The following is an 18,956-nucleotide window of genomic DNA, read 5'->3' as shown; positions in this document are numbered from 1 at the left end:
CGCATAAGCAAAGAACTGCGGTCTGCAGAAGGATTTCTGCGGCCGCAGAAGAAAGTGCGGACAACATAATTCCATCTGCGGCTGCAAACCAAGTAAAAGCACCCAATGGAACTTTGTCCAATGTGCGGACCGAACATGAACTGTGCGGCCGCAGAACAGGGTCTGCACTGACAAGTGATTCAAAGTTCAGAGAGTGTGAAAAAGACAAAGTCTTGAAGTCTTGCTGAAGTGCGGACCACATAAGAATTGTATGCCCGCAGAAGATACTTCGCAATCCAGAAATGTGCGGCTGCAGAATCCAATCTCCTGCCAACTGAAGAAATCTGCGGACTGCACATGGAATTGTGCGGCCGCAGAACCTCCCGAGGGGTATTTTTATCAGAGAATTTTGGCCCACTATAAATAGACGAGTTTCACATCTTTAGGTCATGTTTCGAAGTTTGAGCTGCTGTAACTGTTACATTTTGCCATTTTAGGAAAGTTTATGATTATTTTTGTGTTTAAACATTATATTTTATCAATTTAATCTTTGATTATGGGTTTAATTAGCTTTTCTTCTTTATTTTCTTCCATTCCACTATGAGTAGCTAGATTAATACTAGGGTTATGACCCAACCCTAGTGTGTAAATCTTATGGGTACTTAATTTAATGCTTGTTTATGATTTGGTATTGATTATTTAGCTTAGTTCATGCTTAAACTTTAAAATTAATGTTTGCAAACATTGATTCATGTCTTTTTGACTTAGTCTCTACTTGAGAAAGAGGGACCTAGTCTAGGATAACTTGGCTGACAAGGAATTGGGTTAATTGAGGGTTTGATTAGCCTAATTAAAGGGTTCAAACTAGAGATAGTAAGAACTCGACTTGAACTCATATCAATTATTTTGTTTGATACCCATTTGGACTTGAGAAAGCCAAATTGGGCAAAACCACTCTTTTACCGAGAGGTATTGAGTGGGTAACGTAGAGTTGAGAGTTATAATATACCCCAATCAATAAAAAAAGTATTAACGTATTTAACCCATTAGGCGAACACCTAGGTCATGGTCACATCCTAGGGTTTTAACTATTTAGAAAAACACCAAAAATAATCATTCGCTTCTAGTTTCTTTTCTTAGCTTATAATTGTTAGAGTAAAAGTAGAATTAGAAATCAAACCCTTTTGTGGAAGTGCAAATTTAGTTAATCTATTCACTCTCATCAAATGTATACTCCTAACACCCGGTGTAACTCCCTGTGGAAATCGACCCCGGCTCTTGTTGACCATTTTCAATGACCATTTTCACTCACTATTGAGTGCGGATTGGACGTGGATCAAGGGTGAAAGAAGGTCTCCTTGTTTAAGACTCCTAGTAGAATAGAAAAATCTCTTTATTTCACCATTGATAACAATAGAATATCAGACATCACACAAAAGTCTCCAAATAATATCTATAAAGAATTTGGAGAAACCAAGCCTTCTAGGTATGAATTCAATGAATAACCATGATACCATATCATAGGCTTTCTTTATATACAACTTAATGACTGTATTTCTGTACCTCCTTTACTGGTGCCACGAATAATTTGCTGGATTAGAAGAATATTCTCAATGATAAGTCTTCCACTAATGAATCCAGTCTTGTTCTCAGTTATTAATTTAGGAAGAAGACTATTAAGCCTAGAAGTAGCAATCTTAGACTATTTTGTTCGAGAAGTTAGTCAAACTAATAGGTTTTAACAGTGAAAAGGTAGTAGGTTCCTCAATTTTAGAGATTAACAATACTAAACAAGTATGAGTGAAAAACTTAGTGAGCCTTTTCCCACAAAATAAATTTTGGATAAAAATTTTAATATCATTTTCGACAGTCAGCCAACACTTCTGGAAAAAGATCCATTAAAGCCATCAAGCCCAACAACACAATTAGGACTTAAGTCAATAATTTCCAATTTAATCTCCTCTTCTCACGAAACTTATTGAGTTAAAGATTGTCCTCTTTAGTAATAAGTTTGTCAATTGGGGGTTATGAGACTAGAATTGATCTTTTATTGCTTAGTATATTTGATTTTGATTGATTTCAGGTATGGCTTGGTTATCTCTATATCATAATATTCTTGATTATCAAACTAAGACTATGATATTGGCTATGCTGGGGTTGCGAAGGTTGCAATAAAGGGGTTCTTTGGGTCAGATTCCTAGTATAGTGAAGGATCAATGGATGATTGAGAAGAGGTGTTTGGCATATCTGGCTTTTGTGAGGGATGCTAGTGCCAATACTCCTACAATTGATTCAGTCCCAGTGGTAAGTATATGTGTTCCCTGCAGACGTACCGGACATACCACCCAATATGGATATTGATTTTGGTATTGGTTTGTTGTCAGGCACTCAGCCCATATCTATTCCACCATATCGCATGATTCTAGTAAGTTGAAGGAGCAGTTGCAGGAGTTGTTGGATAAAGGGTTCATTAGGCTGAGTATTTCTCCTTTGGGTGCATCAGTGTTATTTGTGAAGAAGAAAGATGGTTCAATGAGGTTGTGTATTAATTACAAGCAGTTAAACAAGGTTACCATCAAGAACAAGTATCCACTGCCCTGCATTGATGATTTGCTTAGTCGGCTTCAGGGTGCTAGGTTATTTTCAATGATTGACTTGAGATCGTGGTATCATCAGTAGAAGATTAGGACTCAGACATTCATTAGACGACTTTCAGGCCTCATTATGTGCATTATGAGTCTTTGGTGATGTCTTTTAGTTTGACTAACGCCCCAACAACTTTTATGCATTTGATAAACAGTGTGTTCCAGCCTTATTTAGATTCTTTTGTTATTGTGTTCATTGATGATTGTGAGCACGTAATTTTTTCTCCGCACGAAAATTACTCCCACAGATATCACAAATTATTTTTTCTATAGAATTTTAGAATTTTTGTTTATTTTATTTGATTGCATTTCTTGTGCATTTTCATTTTGTCATCACTAGAAACATTTAGAAGTTATAGAAAAATCATCAAAAAATATTTATCCTTCAAGTTTGCATTTTAAATCTTGATTGCATCATAGGAGTTAGTTATATTTTTTAAAAATCACAACAACAAAAAAATTAGACAAGTTGCATCAATTAGTTTCTTTCTTAATGTATCAAATATTTAATTAAATAGTTAATTGCTAGGTAGAATAAATAATTAAGTTGATTTGGCAAGGTTAGGCTTAAGTTGGAATTAAGTGGTCATATATGGAATTGAAAGAAAAAAAAAAGTCGGGCATGCCTCCTCTTCACATCGATTTGGGCCCATAAAACCGGTGGCCCAGCGTCTCAAACACCCGCACCCATCCAAATACCCGGTCCAACAAGATCCACCCACTAGGCCCCTCAAACGACGTAGTTTCACATCGAAACTACGTCGTTCCCCGTTAGCCAAAATTAAAGGTATTTAACGGATGGGGCGGTCCAGTCCGGGTTGAGAAAAAAGGTGACCGGCCGATTTTCAATCTGGGCCGGTTACCAATTTTTTCATACCAGGCTTAACGGGTCCGGGTCCATCCGGGTAAAAAATAATTCAGAACTGTTACGGGTCCAAGGGGTCGGGCCGGGTTAATGTTATTTTTTTTTGTATTTTGTATAACTATCGTAATTTATATTAATATAAAGTAAAAATATAAAATAAAAAAATAATCTTATAAAAAGAGTGTTTGAATAAAAGGATGCAAAGGCTTTAAAATCTTTATATTTAAAATTTTGAATATTTCATTAAGAATTTAAGATAATAGAATACAATGAAGATGGAAAAAACATTGCACTTATAATTTGCAAGTGCTTTTTTATTTCAAACTTACAAATTAAAGTTTACATTTAACAACATGTAAATTAACGAAAAAAGAGTAAATTCAAAGGTTTTGCATTTCCTTAGTAAGTTCTTCATAATCAATATGAACTTCTTGGCCATCTTCTGGAGTGTTAAATTCGGATGGGTTACCATATGTTAATATATCTCCAAGTTTCTCGTATTCTGGTCTATCAACATCTTCACGTCCCTTATTTCTTCGTTCCGATCTAATCCAATCTCTGAAACATAGTAAAACTTCCAAAGCATTGCTTCCCAATGAGTGATGGGTGTCTCCAAGTTGTTATCTTGCTTGACTAAATGCACTCTCTGATGCAACAGTTGAAATTGACACATTCAGCACGTCCCGAGCCATAGCGGAAAGAACAGAAAATTGCTTTTAATTCTCATGCCACCATCCCAACGGTGAAAATTCTTTTGTGCGAGGCTCTTCTTGCTTTTGCAAGTAGAATTGAAGTTCATTAATGTTTCTGCTACTGGTTTGAGTGGTAGGAAATGTAGACTAAATATTAAAACCATCAATGCCTTCATCATCATCCATAGTAGTAGAAGTGGTAAAATGCATAGTGGGATCAACATTGGCTACATTAAGAGCAGCATCATCAACTAGCGTTGCCAACGGTCATATCACTTTTTAAAAAAAATCAGATTTATAGCTTTTGAACCGGTCCGGTCTGGGTCGGTTAACCGGTTCAACAATATTTTTTGTTGACCGGGTTTGACCGGTGCGGGTAACCAATTTTTTTTAAACGGATCAACCCCTAACCCAGCCTACCCGGCCCCCTAACTACCGGTCCGGGCCGGAAACGGGTCAACCCGCCCTGTTAAACAGGTATAGCAAAAATGACCCCTTCTCCCTCCGTTAATTAAAACAATCATTAAACCCATCCCCAATTAACTCAAACCTAGCCTCCTTTAGTTCCCAAATCCTCTCCATTCTGTCCGCTGTCTGCCACCACTCGTCGCCGACTAGAAATCACTATCCGGTGGCGCACCACCACCAAACAGCTTCAATATGTCACCCCACAGTCCCCATCTCACCCTCGTTCTTGATCCACCCTTTATTTTTCCAAAATCCTACCTGATTGCCTCGATTAGAAGATCTTAAAATCAAGATTCAAGCTTTTCGCCCCTTTTAAAAAATCAACCACGATTTGACCTCCTCTGTTCTCAAATCTTACACCAAACAGCATGTCTACTGAAGACCTATCGATTGGGGTAATTTGTTTACCATTCTCCGGTCGTCGAAACTTTGTTGACAGGCGAGATTTTTCCCAATCCATCTATCTTTTTCCAGTTCGGCCTGTAATGAGTATTGCTACATGAAGCACTGGCTCGCATGAAAATTTGCCGGCCAGTGCTCATGTGATAATTCTTGTTGCTCGTCAGTTTCTGTTCACTATTGTACTTCATTTCACTTACCGGATTTTCATGTGAATTGGTATATTTCTCATTCCCTTTTCTGTAATTTCTCCCCGAACTGCCACGCATTACTGTTTCTGTTTTAGTTAGGTTTAGTTAATTATTTGGATTAATTAGTAATTAATTGTTTGATTTTAGTTTAGTTGTATATTTGGTTAATTGCTTTATGTTTAATTAGGTTTCGATTGCATCCTATATTGGTTGTTTGCATTTGATTGTTATGGTTCATTTGGGCATAAGAATTAGGCCTGCCATTGTTTAACAGGCCGGATCGTTAAGTGTGGATTTGCGTATGAGCCTGTGGGTCAGAGGTGAATAACATGTGTATTAGAGGAGCATATCAGGGATTTAACCTTAAGAAATCTAGCAGTTATTTGTCATAAAAATTTTGTGAAAGAGCTGAAAGGACTGGGTAGCAAATAAAATAGTAGAGTAGGTCATTTATTTGGGGGCTGAGTGGTAAAAACAAAAAAAGAAAGGAGTTAAAAGAGAAGGGAAAACTGAAATCTGGAAGAGAATCTTCCTATAAAAACATGCCTTCACTCACACGCAATTCATTCATACACATTCACTCCCCTACACATTCACTCACTCTTATATTCATTCTCATCCTCACTCAAACAGGAGATAACAGAAGCACCCTGAATTTTGAAATTCAAAAAGCCCAGATCTGGGAATTCAAAAGCTGAAATACAAAAACAAAAAAATAAAAAACCAAAAGAGAAGAAGAATTAAAAGCTATTTCAAGTTTCTATTTGTTGCTTTACATTTTCTGGGATTGTGAAAGCTATTTGGAGCTATAGAGTTGTTGCTTGTTGTTGAAGTTTGTTGTTTCAAAGTTACTGGACTCTATTTCTGCATTTTTCAGACCTTTATTTGGTCGCGTTCGGTTGTTTCTACTGTTAGGTATGTAGATTTACATCTGCTCCGTTTTATTTTGAGTTGAAGAATGAAATTTGAGTTTGCTTATGTTCCCTTTGTGTTTGATTTCATAGATCCAGCGTGTTAGTCATTGAATCTACCTAAATTTCTTTCCCGAATTAACTTCTGGTGCCATTAACCTGCATGCTGATTAAATTTGCTTATTGTTGACAACGATTTACCTTCTAAAATGATAATTCATGTTTAAACAACAATAATTAGTTGTCCTTAATATGTTGTTAACTGTTTGATTGATGATATAGCCAAATTGAATTATAAGGATAGCCCAGTGGCTATTTCCTTGTAAATTGGGCATTGTTTTGAAGGAAGAAGAATCACACAACTAGAGATAGCTCATGTCACGGAGATTCAAACAGTAGAAGCATAGAATTAGATTTACATTAATGAAATCTTGTAATTAATGCTAGACTAGCAAAATATACGATTCAAATTACCCGCCTCTGTCTTTGTATCTAGTTGAGCTGTTAATTAATTTATGTTTGTAATTATTCAATTGTTAATGCTGTTGGGCTCATTTCGGACGCCCAGATCTTCTACTTAGAATTTTGAATTTGGATGTCCTGGTCCAATAGTTTTGAGGCCCACGATAATTTGCGGACTCCTACAAAGATTAATTACATTAAAACATGATGCTTTGGGCTTTAAGTTTAGCGCACTTATGACCATACCTACCTGCTGGAGGCCTAGTGTAATTGTTCAATCAACTTCAAGCCACAACAAGACAATTTAGTCCATGTTGAAGCAAGTAATCAAAAGGAAGACATGATTAATCTGTTAAAACCTTGTTGGTACCTACATGCTGGTATATGCTGCAGTTCAAAATAATTTCTTCATGTTGCTTGTGGGGATGACCCTCTCAATATTAAAATAACTCACATCAACTCTTTAATTGTTAAAAGATCGCATGGATACAAATAGACAGAGATATTTTAGTGTATCCTTCAAATCCCAACTCAAACTCCATACCGTTGGACTTTATGATAATCTCAAATTAGCAACTATACTCATGAACATTCGTAGTTGCTTTAGGCGTAATTTAACTAAAATTCATCATGGTTATGGTAGAGTTCCCGTGGCATAACTGTGATACTTAATCCCAAATTCAAGTGTACATTTACGCACCTTAACCTTATAACTTCAAAGTAATTATAAAATAAACATGTCATAAATTGTGGGTACGTTTTACGTGGCGCAATTTACGGTGTGTATAAAAATAGGCAAGTATACGACATCGTAACTTATTTTAAAATAATTCCATAAATATTAAAAATGGTTTAACAACACAATAAAAGCGGTAAACGTTTAAAATGCACGTAGCCTTATAACATGTAAAATTCTGACTAATCAGGCCAAGTGTAATTTGTGAAGCAATCATGCTAAAATCACGGAATCCGGGAGTGCCTCACACCTTCTCCCGGGTTAACAGAATTCCTTACCCGGTCTTCTGTGTTTCGCAGATTTAAACAGAGTCAAACTTCCTTGAATTGAGATTTAAATTAAATCGGCGACTTGGGACGCCTTGATAATTTATTCCAAGTGTTGACTCTTAAAATAAAGTAAATAATCCCTTTTCAATAATGTCACTCAAAGTGGATAAACTCTTTTCTCTGTAAAAAGGAGGTGTGCCAATGATATCTTGGTGTATTCCTATAGTATGAAGGAGCATGAGCAGCATTTGATGATGGTGTTTCAGATTCTGAGAGAGAAAAAATTGTATGTTAAATTCTCCAAGTATGAGTTTTGGTTGAATTTAATGGAATTCTTGGGCTACGTGATGTCTAGTGACGAGATCAATGTGGATCCGAAGAAGATTGATGCAGTTCAAAGTTGACCCAGACCATCTACTGCTATAGAGATTAGGCGTTTCTTGGGTTTTGTTGGGTACTATCGTCGCTTTGTGGATGGGTTATCGTCTATTGAAGCTTCATTGACCAAGTTGACTTAGAAGGGCACTTCGTTCAGATATTCTGATGAGTGTGAGGAGAGCTTTCATAAGCTCAAGACTGCTTTGACTATAACTCCATTTTTGGTATTGCCTTCAGGATCAGAGATGTATACTGTCTATTGTGATGCTTTGCACGACAACCTTGCATGTGTATTGATGCAGGACGGTAGGGTAATTTCCTATACATCACGCTAGTTAAAGCCTCATGAGAAGAACTATCCGGTCCATGAATTTGTTAACATTTATTGTGCACGCACTTAAGATTTAGAGGCAATATTTATATGGCATTTCCTGTGAGGTTTATACTGATCATCGGAGTCTTCAGTATTTGTTCAAGCAAAAGGATTTAAATTTGATGCAGCGGAGGTAGTTGGAGTGTTTAAAGGATTATGATATCATTTTCTTGTATCATTCGGAAAAGGCTAATGTGGTAGCAAACGCCTTGAGTAGAAAGGCATAGAGTGTGGGGAGTTTGGAATTTATTCCAGCTGTGGAGAGGCCTTTAACTATGGATGTTCAGGCGTTAGCCAATATATTGGTGAGATTGGATATTTTTCGATCGTAGCAGAGTCCTTTCTTGTGTTGTTTCGTAGTCGTCCTTGTTTGTGCGCATTAATGCTCGCTAGTATAACCCTTCAGGGTTGCCCGGTTGGTTTGGAGGGCAGTCATCCATACGGATGACCTGGGATCGAATCCCCCCCCAATGCCTTCTTGGATTGGGCCTGTCGCACATGGCTTGCCTAGTGCGGTTTACCTCCCCTGTATGGTTTGTAGGCTATTACACAGGGGGAGGTTTACCCAGTGCGCACCAAGTGTAGTGGCTGCGGGTTTCCCTCTTATCAAAAAACAAAAATGCTCGCCAGTATAATGATCCCCATTTGCTTGTCCTTAAGGACACGGTGCGGCGATGTGATGCTAAGGAGGTGACTATTGGTGATGATGGGGTATTGCAACTTCAGGGTCGCATTTTTGTTCCTAATATCGATGGCTTGGGAGAGTTGATTCTTGAGGAGGCTCATAGTATGCAGTATTCTATTCATCTAGGTGTTACAAATATGTATCGTTATTTGAATCAGCATTATTGGTGAAAAATAAAAAAGAATGATATTGTTAGGCATGTAGCACGGTGTTTGAATTGTCAGCATGTCAAGTATGAGTATCAGAGACCGTGTGGTTTACTTCAGAAGATTGATATACCGGAGTGGAAGTGGGAGCACATTACTATGAACTTTGTGGTAGAGTTGCCATGGACTTTGAGGAAGTTTGATGCTATTTGGGTTATTGTTAATCGATTTACCAAGTCGATGCATTTCAATTCGGTTATGACTTCCTATACTTCAGAGAAGTTGGTCAGATCTACATTAGAGAGTTCGCTTGCATGGTATACATGTTTCTATCATCTAGGATCACAACATTCAGTTTACATCGCACTTTTAGAGAGATGTTCAGCGTGATTTGGACACGTAGATGGAGTTGAGTACTGCATTTCACCCTAGACGGATAGCCAGTCTGAGCAGACCATTCAGATCTTGGAGAATATGTTGAGAGCATGTATTATTGATTATTGAGGCCAGTGGGATCATTTTCTATCATTAGCATAGTTTTCCTACAATAACAACTACTAGTCTAGTATTCGGAGGGCTCCATATGAGCCGTTATATAAGAGACGATGTCGTTCTCCAATTGGTTGGTTTGAGCCTGGTTAGGCTAGGTTATTGGGCACAGATTTTGTTCATGATACTTTAGAGAAGGTGAAGTTGATCCAGGAGAGGTTTCGCATAGCTTAGTCTAGGCAAAAGAGTTATGCTGATCGGAAGGTTTATGATGTGTGACATTTATAGAAGGTGAAAATATTCTTCTTAGAGTCTCACCTATGAAGGGCATGATAAGATGTCGGAAGAAGGTCAAGTTGAGTCCTCGGTACATTAATCCATTTGAGATCTTGGAGAGAGTTGGTGAGGTGTCTTAGAGACTTGCTTTGCCACCCAGCTTGTCGCGAGTTCATCCGGTATTTCATATTTCCATGCTTTGAAAATATTATGATGATCAGTCACATGTGTTAAAATTCAGCTTGGTGCAGTTGGATGAGAATTTGACCTATGAAGAAGAGCCGGTGGCCATTTTAGATAGATAGGTTCGGAAGCTGAGATTTAAAGATATTGCATCGGTGAAGGTTCAGTGAAGAGGTCAACCGGCCGAGGAGGCTACTTGAGAGACTCAGTCAAATATATGGAGCAGATATCCTCATATTTTTGGTATTTCCGGTGTGATTCTAAACTCGTTCGAGGATGAATAATTTTTTAAGCGGCGAAGAATATAACGACCGACCGGTCATTTTATGTATTTGAGCCCCGTTCCCCTATTGATATTTTCCGTATGTGTGTTTTTTAATTTTGTGATTTGCGGGATTGGTTTGCTCGGCTTTGGAAAGTTTTGAGAGTGATTGGAGATACTTAGTCTCATTTTAGAAGTTTAAGTTATTAAGAGTTGACAGAGGTTTGACTTTTGAGTACACAACCTCGGATTGGTGATTTGTGATTCCAATATGTTCATATGGTGATTTTGGACTTAGGTATATTTTCGGATTTGGATTCGAAGGTTCCTAGGAGCTTTTGGCTATATTTACCAAAAGTTAACAATTTGAAGGTTTGGAGAGTTCATAAGTATGATCAGAAGTTGACTTTGATGATATCAGACTCAGATTATTGTTTTGGAACTTGGAATAGATTTATTTGGAATCCGAAATATTTAGGCATGATTCAAACATATTTGTCGAAGTTAGAAGGTTTGGAACTTAAGAGATCGATCTTGATTGTCGATTCTTGGTTTTGATATTTATTGCGGTGTTTTGAGCTTTTGGATAGGTTTGGGTAAGGTATTAGAACTTGTTGTTTTGATTGGACGGTGTCATGGGGGGCTCGGGTGTGTTTCAAATGGGTTCCGGGTCATTTTGGAGTCAAGTGGCAATTCTGGTGCTGGTGTGTCGCACATGCGAGGGTTTTTGTGCAGGTTCGAGACTGCAGAAGCAGAAATGAGATTGCACATACGAGGAATGTTTGGGGCACTGGAGGTCCGTAGATGTGGAGTCTTTGCACATCTGTGAGTCCGCAGTTGCGATGGAATGCTACTGAGTTTAGCCAGAATTCACATTTGGAGAGCTTAGCATATAACTTACGATCCTGAAGGGTTTGTAATACGATCCGCAAGTGTTCTGCATGTTCCACCTCTGAACGAGAATACACCAGAATGTCATCAATGAGTAAGATCACAAACACGTCAAGAAAGGGTCTGAATACACTATTCATGAGATCTATAAAAGTTGTTGGGGCATTTATAATCCCGAACAAAATCACCAAGAACTCAAATTGCCCATATCTTGTTCGGAAGACCGTCTTCGGAATATCCTTCTCCTTAACCTTCACCTGATGATACCATGAACATAAGTCAATCTTAGAGAAATACTTGGCGCCCTAGAGTTAGTCAAATAGGTCGTCAATCCTTGGAAATGGATACCTTGTTCTTTATAGTAACCTTATTTAACTATCGATAATTGATGCACATCCTTAAAGACCCGTCTTTATTCCGCATGAACAAGAGTGGCGCACCCCAAGGTGAAGTGCTAGGCCTAATAAAGACCGTATCCAGCAAGTCCTTCAACTGCGCCTTCAACTCTCGCAACTCTGCCGGGGCCATCCTGTATAGAGGGATAGAGATTGGTTGAGTGTCAGGCAACACATTGTCACGACCCAAAATTCACAAGTCGTAATGGAACCTAACCCCACCCGTTAGGTCAACCAATTAACAGTTAACACAATTCTAATAAAATAAATGTGATCAATAATTGATATATCTAGATTCCAAACAATTACCCAAAAACTGGTAATACAAGACATAAACTACTAAGACTAGATTATTGCAAAAACGGATATGAAATAAATACAACTTCTGTTTGAAATGTACGTAAACAGAATTGAACTCTAGAACTACCCCGGGAACAAGTGGTAGCCACATCCGGAAGGCACGAACATCTTCACAGTCAGCCTCCCCCCCCCCGGTCATCCGCCGTAGCTCCGCTCTAAAATTTGACGCAAGGTGCAGAAGTGTAGTATGAGTACAACTGACCCCATGTACTCAGTAAGTATCTTGACTAACCTCGGTGAAGTAGTGACAAGGCTTTTTAGTTAAAAGATAAACACTGATATAACCTGTGCAGAAGACTAGCAATAAAATAATACTAGAACATAACAGAATAGAGTACAAGAAACAAACATGCAAAGCAGTAGATGATTTCTAAAAGAATCACAATTAATATTCCTCAATATCACGACCAATCCTCTCCTTAGAGCGATAACCAACAAAGCAAATGGCACTGAAACACCCTTTGTGAATTTATCTCATCCTCACTAACTATACGTATAACAGTACCAACCAGGTGAAAGAAATGTCGATAATAGTAATGACAAGGTAGGAAATACACATGTAGCAATGATGAACAAGGCAGTACAGATGGACAACAGTAATAGACTAGGTAGGGGGCATAAGAATGAGGATATCAATTAGGAAAGAAGAACATAATTTCACCTAACTAGCATAGTAGAAGGCATAGATGCAGATATAACAAATAAGAAGGGAAAGCGTGATCTTTATAAGCTAACAAATAGATGCATGAATGACTAACATGGTAGAAGGCTTATACTAAAATGTAACAAAATAGAAACGACATGGATGTGAAAATAACAGTAGGAAGGGAGGCATGATATTTGAAGTTAAATAGATAGAAGGCATGGACAACACAACAATAACCGAGATAGAGGACAAAGACAGAACAACAACGACAAGTCACGTAGATAACATGGGTGCAACAGTAATAACTCCAGGTAAAGGCATGAATATACACACAAGGAAAGGATATCACAACATAAGGCATGTCCCTTGTCCTCGCCTGCACGGAAACACCCTCTGTGCCATGAACTCATCATAATATAAAAACATTGTAATATAAATAAAATAGCACGGAATCACCCTTCATGCTTTTACTCTCATCCTCACATGATAATGTAAATGAGATCAGGATAATATAAATGAAATGTCATGGCATCACCATTCATGCTTTTACTCTCAAATGAAATGGCACGGCATTACCCTTTGTGCTTTTACTCTCAAATGAAATGTCACGTCATCACCCTTTATGATTTTACTCTCAAATGAAATTGCACGGCATCACCCTTCGTGCTTTTACTCTCAAATGAAATGTCATGTCATCACCCTTCATGATTTTACTCTCAAATGAAAAGGCACGGCATTACCCTTCATGCTTTTACTCTTAAATGAAATGGCGCGACATCACCCTTTATGCTTTACACTTTCTTCACTTGATAAAATATATGATATGGCACGGTATCACCCTTCGTGCTTTACACTCTCCCTCACATGATAATATATATGCAATGGCACGACATCACCCTTCGTCCTTTACACTCTTCCTCACCAAGCATATGTATTTCAATGACAAGCAAGGTAGAAAGCATAAATAACATCAAGGAGAGTGTTTAAGCGAATATTCCAAATGACATCAATCACAACATTCAAGCCAATAACAAATCAATAATCCTCAAGTACTTTATTGTTCAAGTATTTCGACAAGTCTCAAAAATGATCTTTAACTCAAGTATAGAATCCAATATCTCAAGAATAACGATCGTAGCGAGGTATTAGTGATTAAGCATAATGATGACCGAATTAGACACATCAATTGCTTCTCAAAAATTCGTCAAATTTTAATCAAGTTATAATAAGCAAAATCTTGGTTTATAACATTTAATTTCATATTCTTAGTAAGCTAGAAGTCAAGTAAGACATGAAGCAAGAAGGTCACAAAATTTTACAAGACACAATTAATCGTATAATTTACCCCCGAGCATGAATAACCCTGATACATGCATATACGCTCGTCACCTCATATATGCATCACCCCCGCATATAGAAAACAATGGCAATTAGTAGGAAAAATTTCCTCAACAAAGTTAGGCAAGACACATGCCTCAAACAAGCCGAATCCAATGCCGAGCAAGCTAAACAATACTCCAAAATTTTCATAACTGGCTCCAACACCGCTCTAACACTCAACTCCAAGAAAAACATCCCGAAACTAGTCAAACAATCTCGGAAGCCAATAAAATAATACTCCAACATCATAATTGATTAATTCATAACACTTTCCAACTCCGCTCGAAAAGCCAATAAAGTCGACCCTTAGGCCCACGTGCCCGGATTTCGAAAATTCTTGAAGATAAACTTTACCCATAACACCACTAACTCAAATATATAATTTATTCCTAATTCTACGTCATTTCGTGGTATAAATCCAAAATTACCAATTTCTAGATTTTCTACCAAAATCTCAAATTTCTACAAATTTTCATATTTAAATCCGTATAAAAACCATGTGTTTAAGTCACAATGTGAAAAAATCACTTACCCCATAATAGATGATGAAAATGGCACTCCAAGATTTCTCCAAAATCGGCTCTCATGGACGAAATGAAGTGAAAATGAGCCAAACCCCGATTTTAAAAGAACATTACCCAGTCCGACCTTCTTCGCGAACGCGGCACTACCCACGCGTTAGTGAAGCACAACCTGCTTCAGCTCCAAAAAATCCTCCTTCGCGATAGCGAATAAAGGCTCGCAAACACGCTGCCTTACCAGGCCTGACCATCGCGAACGCGGAACCATCCTCGTGAACGCGTAGGCCAAAAACTCCCAGGCCCAGCTTACCTTACGCAAACGCGACCAGTCAATTGCGAACGCGGAGCACAACTGCGCAGACCTTTGCTAACACGATTGCCTTCTCGCGAACGCATTAAATAAAATGGCCTCCAGTCCAAAACCTTCTTCGTGAATGCGTCTCTCCTTCTGCGTTCGTGAAGGACAAAACTAGCACCAACAAACTAGCAACATCAACTTAGCCAAACTTGGTATGAAACCACCTCGAAACACACCCGAGGCCCCCGGGACCCCGTCCAATCACACCAACCAGTCTCAAAACATGAAACAAACCTGCTCAAGGCCTCAAATCACACCAAACAACATCAAAACAACCAAAATTCTTCTTTAAACTTTCAAACTTCCAAACTTGAACGAACGCATCTGAATCGTATCAAAACATTCTGGAATGACGCCAAACTTTGCGTGCAAGTCACAAATCACGATACAAACCTAATCCAAGGCTCGTAACCCTAAACGGAAATAAATAACATCAAAATCCACTTAAAACCAAACTTATAAAATTCTTAAGCCTTCAAAATGACAACCTTCCATAATAAGTGCCGAAATGCTTCCAGACCACCCGATACTCAACCCGAACATATGCCCAAGTCCGAACTCACAATACAAACCTATTGGAACCTGCAAATCCTGATTTTGAGGTCGTTTACTCCAAAGTCAAACCTTAGTTAATTCATCCAACGTAAAGCTTTTGAAAACCTAAAAATCAAAACCGACAATTCACACAAGTCATAATACATCATATGATGTTGTTCAAGACTTCAAATAGATGAACGGAATGCAAATACTCAAAACGACCGACTGGGTCGTTACACACATCAATGCTAAACTCAATCTCCCTTTCAGGAGGAAGGCCTGAGAGTTCATCTAGGAAAATATCTGGAAATTCATTAACCACAGGGATTGATTTTAGAGTAGGCGGCTTTGCCTCCGCATCCCTAACGCGAACGAGATGATAAATGTAACCTTTTTAGATCATCTTCCTTGCCTTAAGATAGGAAACAAAACCTACCTTTCGGCGTAGCAATGTTCCCCTTCGCATATGCTAACCATCTTCGTACGACAATCAACATTTGTATAGCATGAGGCCAACTAGTACATTCCCATTATCACATCGAAATCAACCATTTCTAACTCAAATAAATTCGTCGAGTTTTGACAACTACAAATCATCATTGTGCAACCTCTATATACCCTTCTAGCAATCACAGAATCTCCTATCGGAGTGGATACCGCAAGTGATTTACTTATCAATTCAGGTTTAATGCCAAACTTATTAGCCACAACATAAGATAATGTAGATCCCGGATCAATCAGCACATATACATCATAAGAAAACACAGACAATATACCTATAACACCATCCGGAGATGACTCGAGATCCTATCGACCTACTAGAGCATAGGATCGATTTTGAGTACCACTCGAACTCGGCACTGCACCTCAACCTCTACCACGACCCATCGACTGCTAAAAACCCCGTGCTGGAGGTCGAACTGATGAGGAAGAACCAGACACAAATACAGTCGGTTGAGCCATACCACCACCTCCTCTGTTAGGATAATCCCACTTCATATGGCCAGGATGTCCGCAAGAATAGCATGCATCGAAACCTCAATGAAACAATCCAAAGTGGGCCTTGCCGCACTGATCACAACAGGGTGTTGGGGGTCTCGTATAACTAGTATCCCTATGATATTGCGAGCCTGATGCCCACGAATTCTAACTTGGACCAGAATAGGTAAATCGATCATACCAAGGACTCTGAAACTGTGGAGGAGCACTAGCTACTGGTGGCGCCGAACTCCTTGAAGACTAGGTCTTGATACTACCTCTGAGTCACTAGAATACCCTATGAATCTCGCTCTCTTATGTTGGCCCCTATCCTGCTCCCTATCTACCCTTTACTGGCGCTTACGATCCTCTAGTGTCTGGGCATAAGCCTGAATATGGAAAATATCCATGCCCTTCACCAAGGAGGCTGTTGTTCACTCATTTATCAGATGTGGTTCCAACCCATTCACTAATAGGTGCACCAAATCGCTCATCTCGGCCACTATATGGGGAGCATACCTTGCTAAAGAATCAAACTGCATACTCTACTCTCACACACTCATATTACCTTGTCGAAGGTTCAAGAACTTATCAGCTCTAGCTCATCGTATCTTAACTCACAGGTAGTGATGAAGAATGGCCTAAGAAAATTCCTTCCACACAGATGGAGGAGCGTTCGTACCCCTAGATCTCTCCTAACTATCACACCAGAAAATTGCTAAATTTCGTAACTGATAAGAAGCCAACTCTATTGCCTCAGTATCACTAGCGTGCATAACCCGCAGTGTACAATGAACCTGATCAATAAAAGTCTTCGGGTCCTCCTTGGGGTCTGATCCGATAAAGACTGGAGGGCAAACATAAATAAAATCATGAAATCTCGCACTAACTGGTTTATCAGCAACACCGGTATTCTGCCTTTGAGCCTGAGCAGCTACAAATCTAGTCAACAACTGTATTGCACTATGCATATCATGGTCTATAGTTCCAGATGGAGGAACTTGAGGTGTTGGGTCCCTTCAATATCCTATGGAGGAGATGGAGTAGATGAGATATTAGACGGCATCTCACTCTGAGCCTCACTTTAGCCTGCTCTAGCTGGAGGCACCTGACTGGTACCCTCTCCCGCAGTTGTATCAAGCCTTCTACTAATCGCTTACTTCCTAGTCGAAGGCATCACTGAAAGAAAACAAGGTGAATATTATAGATGAACACTTACGACTCAACTATACGCACGATCTAGATTCAGGAAGAAGGTAACAACCCTAGATGTCATGTAGCCTCCTGATTATAAATATGGCGCGCTACACATCCAAAATCAAGACTCTACTAGACACAACTCATAGATAACCCCTAGGATAGACTTGCTCTGATATCAAGTTTGTCATGACCCAAACTGGAGGGCCGTGATTTTCACCCGGACCTTACCTGCCGAGCGCCAACGTACATTTTAACTAACGTACAGTTTATCTAACCTTTCTTATTATCTATAAAGGCCGACGGGATCAACATAAATGGTAGACATGAATCATGAATAACCAACAATGACAGATAATGACATGAACATACATAACATGGGCCGACAAGGCTATCATGAAGCTATATGTAATGTACGAGTTGACAAGCTGCCATGGGATACAATACAACAAAAATCAGCCGACAGGGCAATCTAAACTATACATGAGTCGACACCTGTCTATAAGCCTTTAAAGGACATAAGTGCTGCAACATTGCCCGAACAGGTTCCCGACATACCCATAATGTCTATAACAAAAATGCATACCAAGACCACGACAAGTCCGGAGAAGGGATCTCGCCAATAACCGCTGAACTGGGCACCTTACTATGATGGGGGAGATGCGTCTACCTGTCTATTAGGACCTGCAGCACGACATGTAGTGTCCACAAATAAAAAGGACGTCAGTACGAGTAAAGTATAAAGTACCGAGTATGTAAGGCTGGAAGGCATAAATAAGAACAGTAATGCAAGCAGGGATAGAGAATATACAACCTTTAACATCCGAGTGCCTCTGAGGGCAACTGACATGAGATGAATGATATATATATATATATATATATATATATATATATATATATATATATACACACTCTTTTAAAAACATATGCCTCTATGGGCATCATCATCATCATATCGTACCCGACTGTAATAGGCTCGGTAAAATGTACCCGGCCACCATAAGGCTCGGTAGAATTATACCCGGCCATGTGGAGCTCGGTAAAATCCAATAGATCAGTGGTTGCATAATAGGTGTCATACCCGGCCGACTATAGCGAAGCTCGGTAGAGTAAAATAGGTATATATATATATATATAATACATGTTGAACTCATTGGAATCATATTCTGAACCTTTCGGAGTGACGTAAGGTCGGTAACCTCCGTATATGTTATTAGGACTAACTCTTCATCATGTATCTTATAAGAATCAGGAAGTACTAATAACATTGAAAACATAAGAATA

The 18,956-nt window shown here is 38.8% G+C and overlaps 1 long non-coding RNA gene across 1 annotated transcript; it reads left to right on the top strand.

Annotated features, from left to right (window-relative positions):
* Positions 1 to 4,641: 4,641 nt before the first annotated feature.
* Positions 4,642 to 6,217, top strand: LOC104099870 (uncharacterized). Its single transcript, XR_687092.4, has 2 exons — positions 4,642 to 5,267; positions 6,117 to 6,217. It is a non-coding gene; the product is annotated as an uncharacterized lncRNA (long non-coding RNA).
* Positions 6,218 to 18,956: the final 12,739 nt, after the last annotated feature.

Source organism: Nicotiana tomentosiformis, chromosome 3 (assembly GCF_000390325.3).
Source record: "Nicotiana tomentosiformis chromosome 3, ASM39032v3, whole genome shotgun sequence".
In the NCBI taxonomy this organism is placed as follows: Eukaryota; Viridiplantae; Streptophyta; class Magnoliopsida; order Solanales; family Solanaceae; genus Nicotiana; species Nicotiana tomentosiformis.
This window is presented reverse-complemented; position numbering and strand designations above follow the sequence as displayed.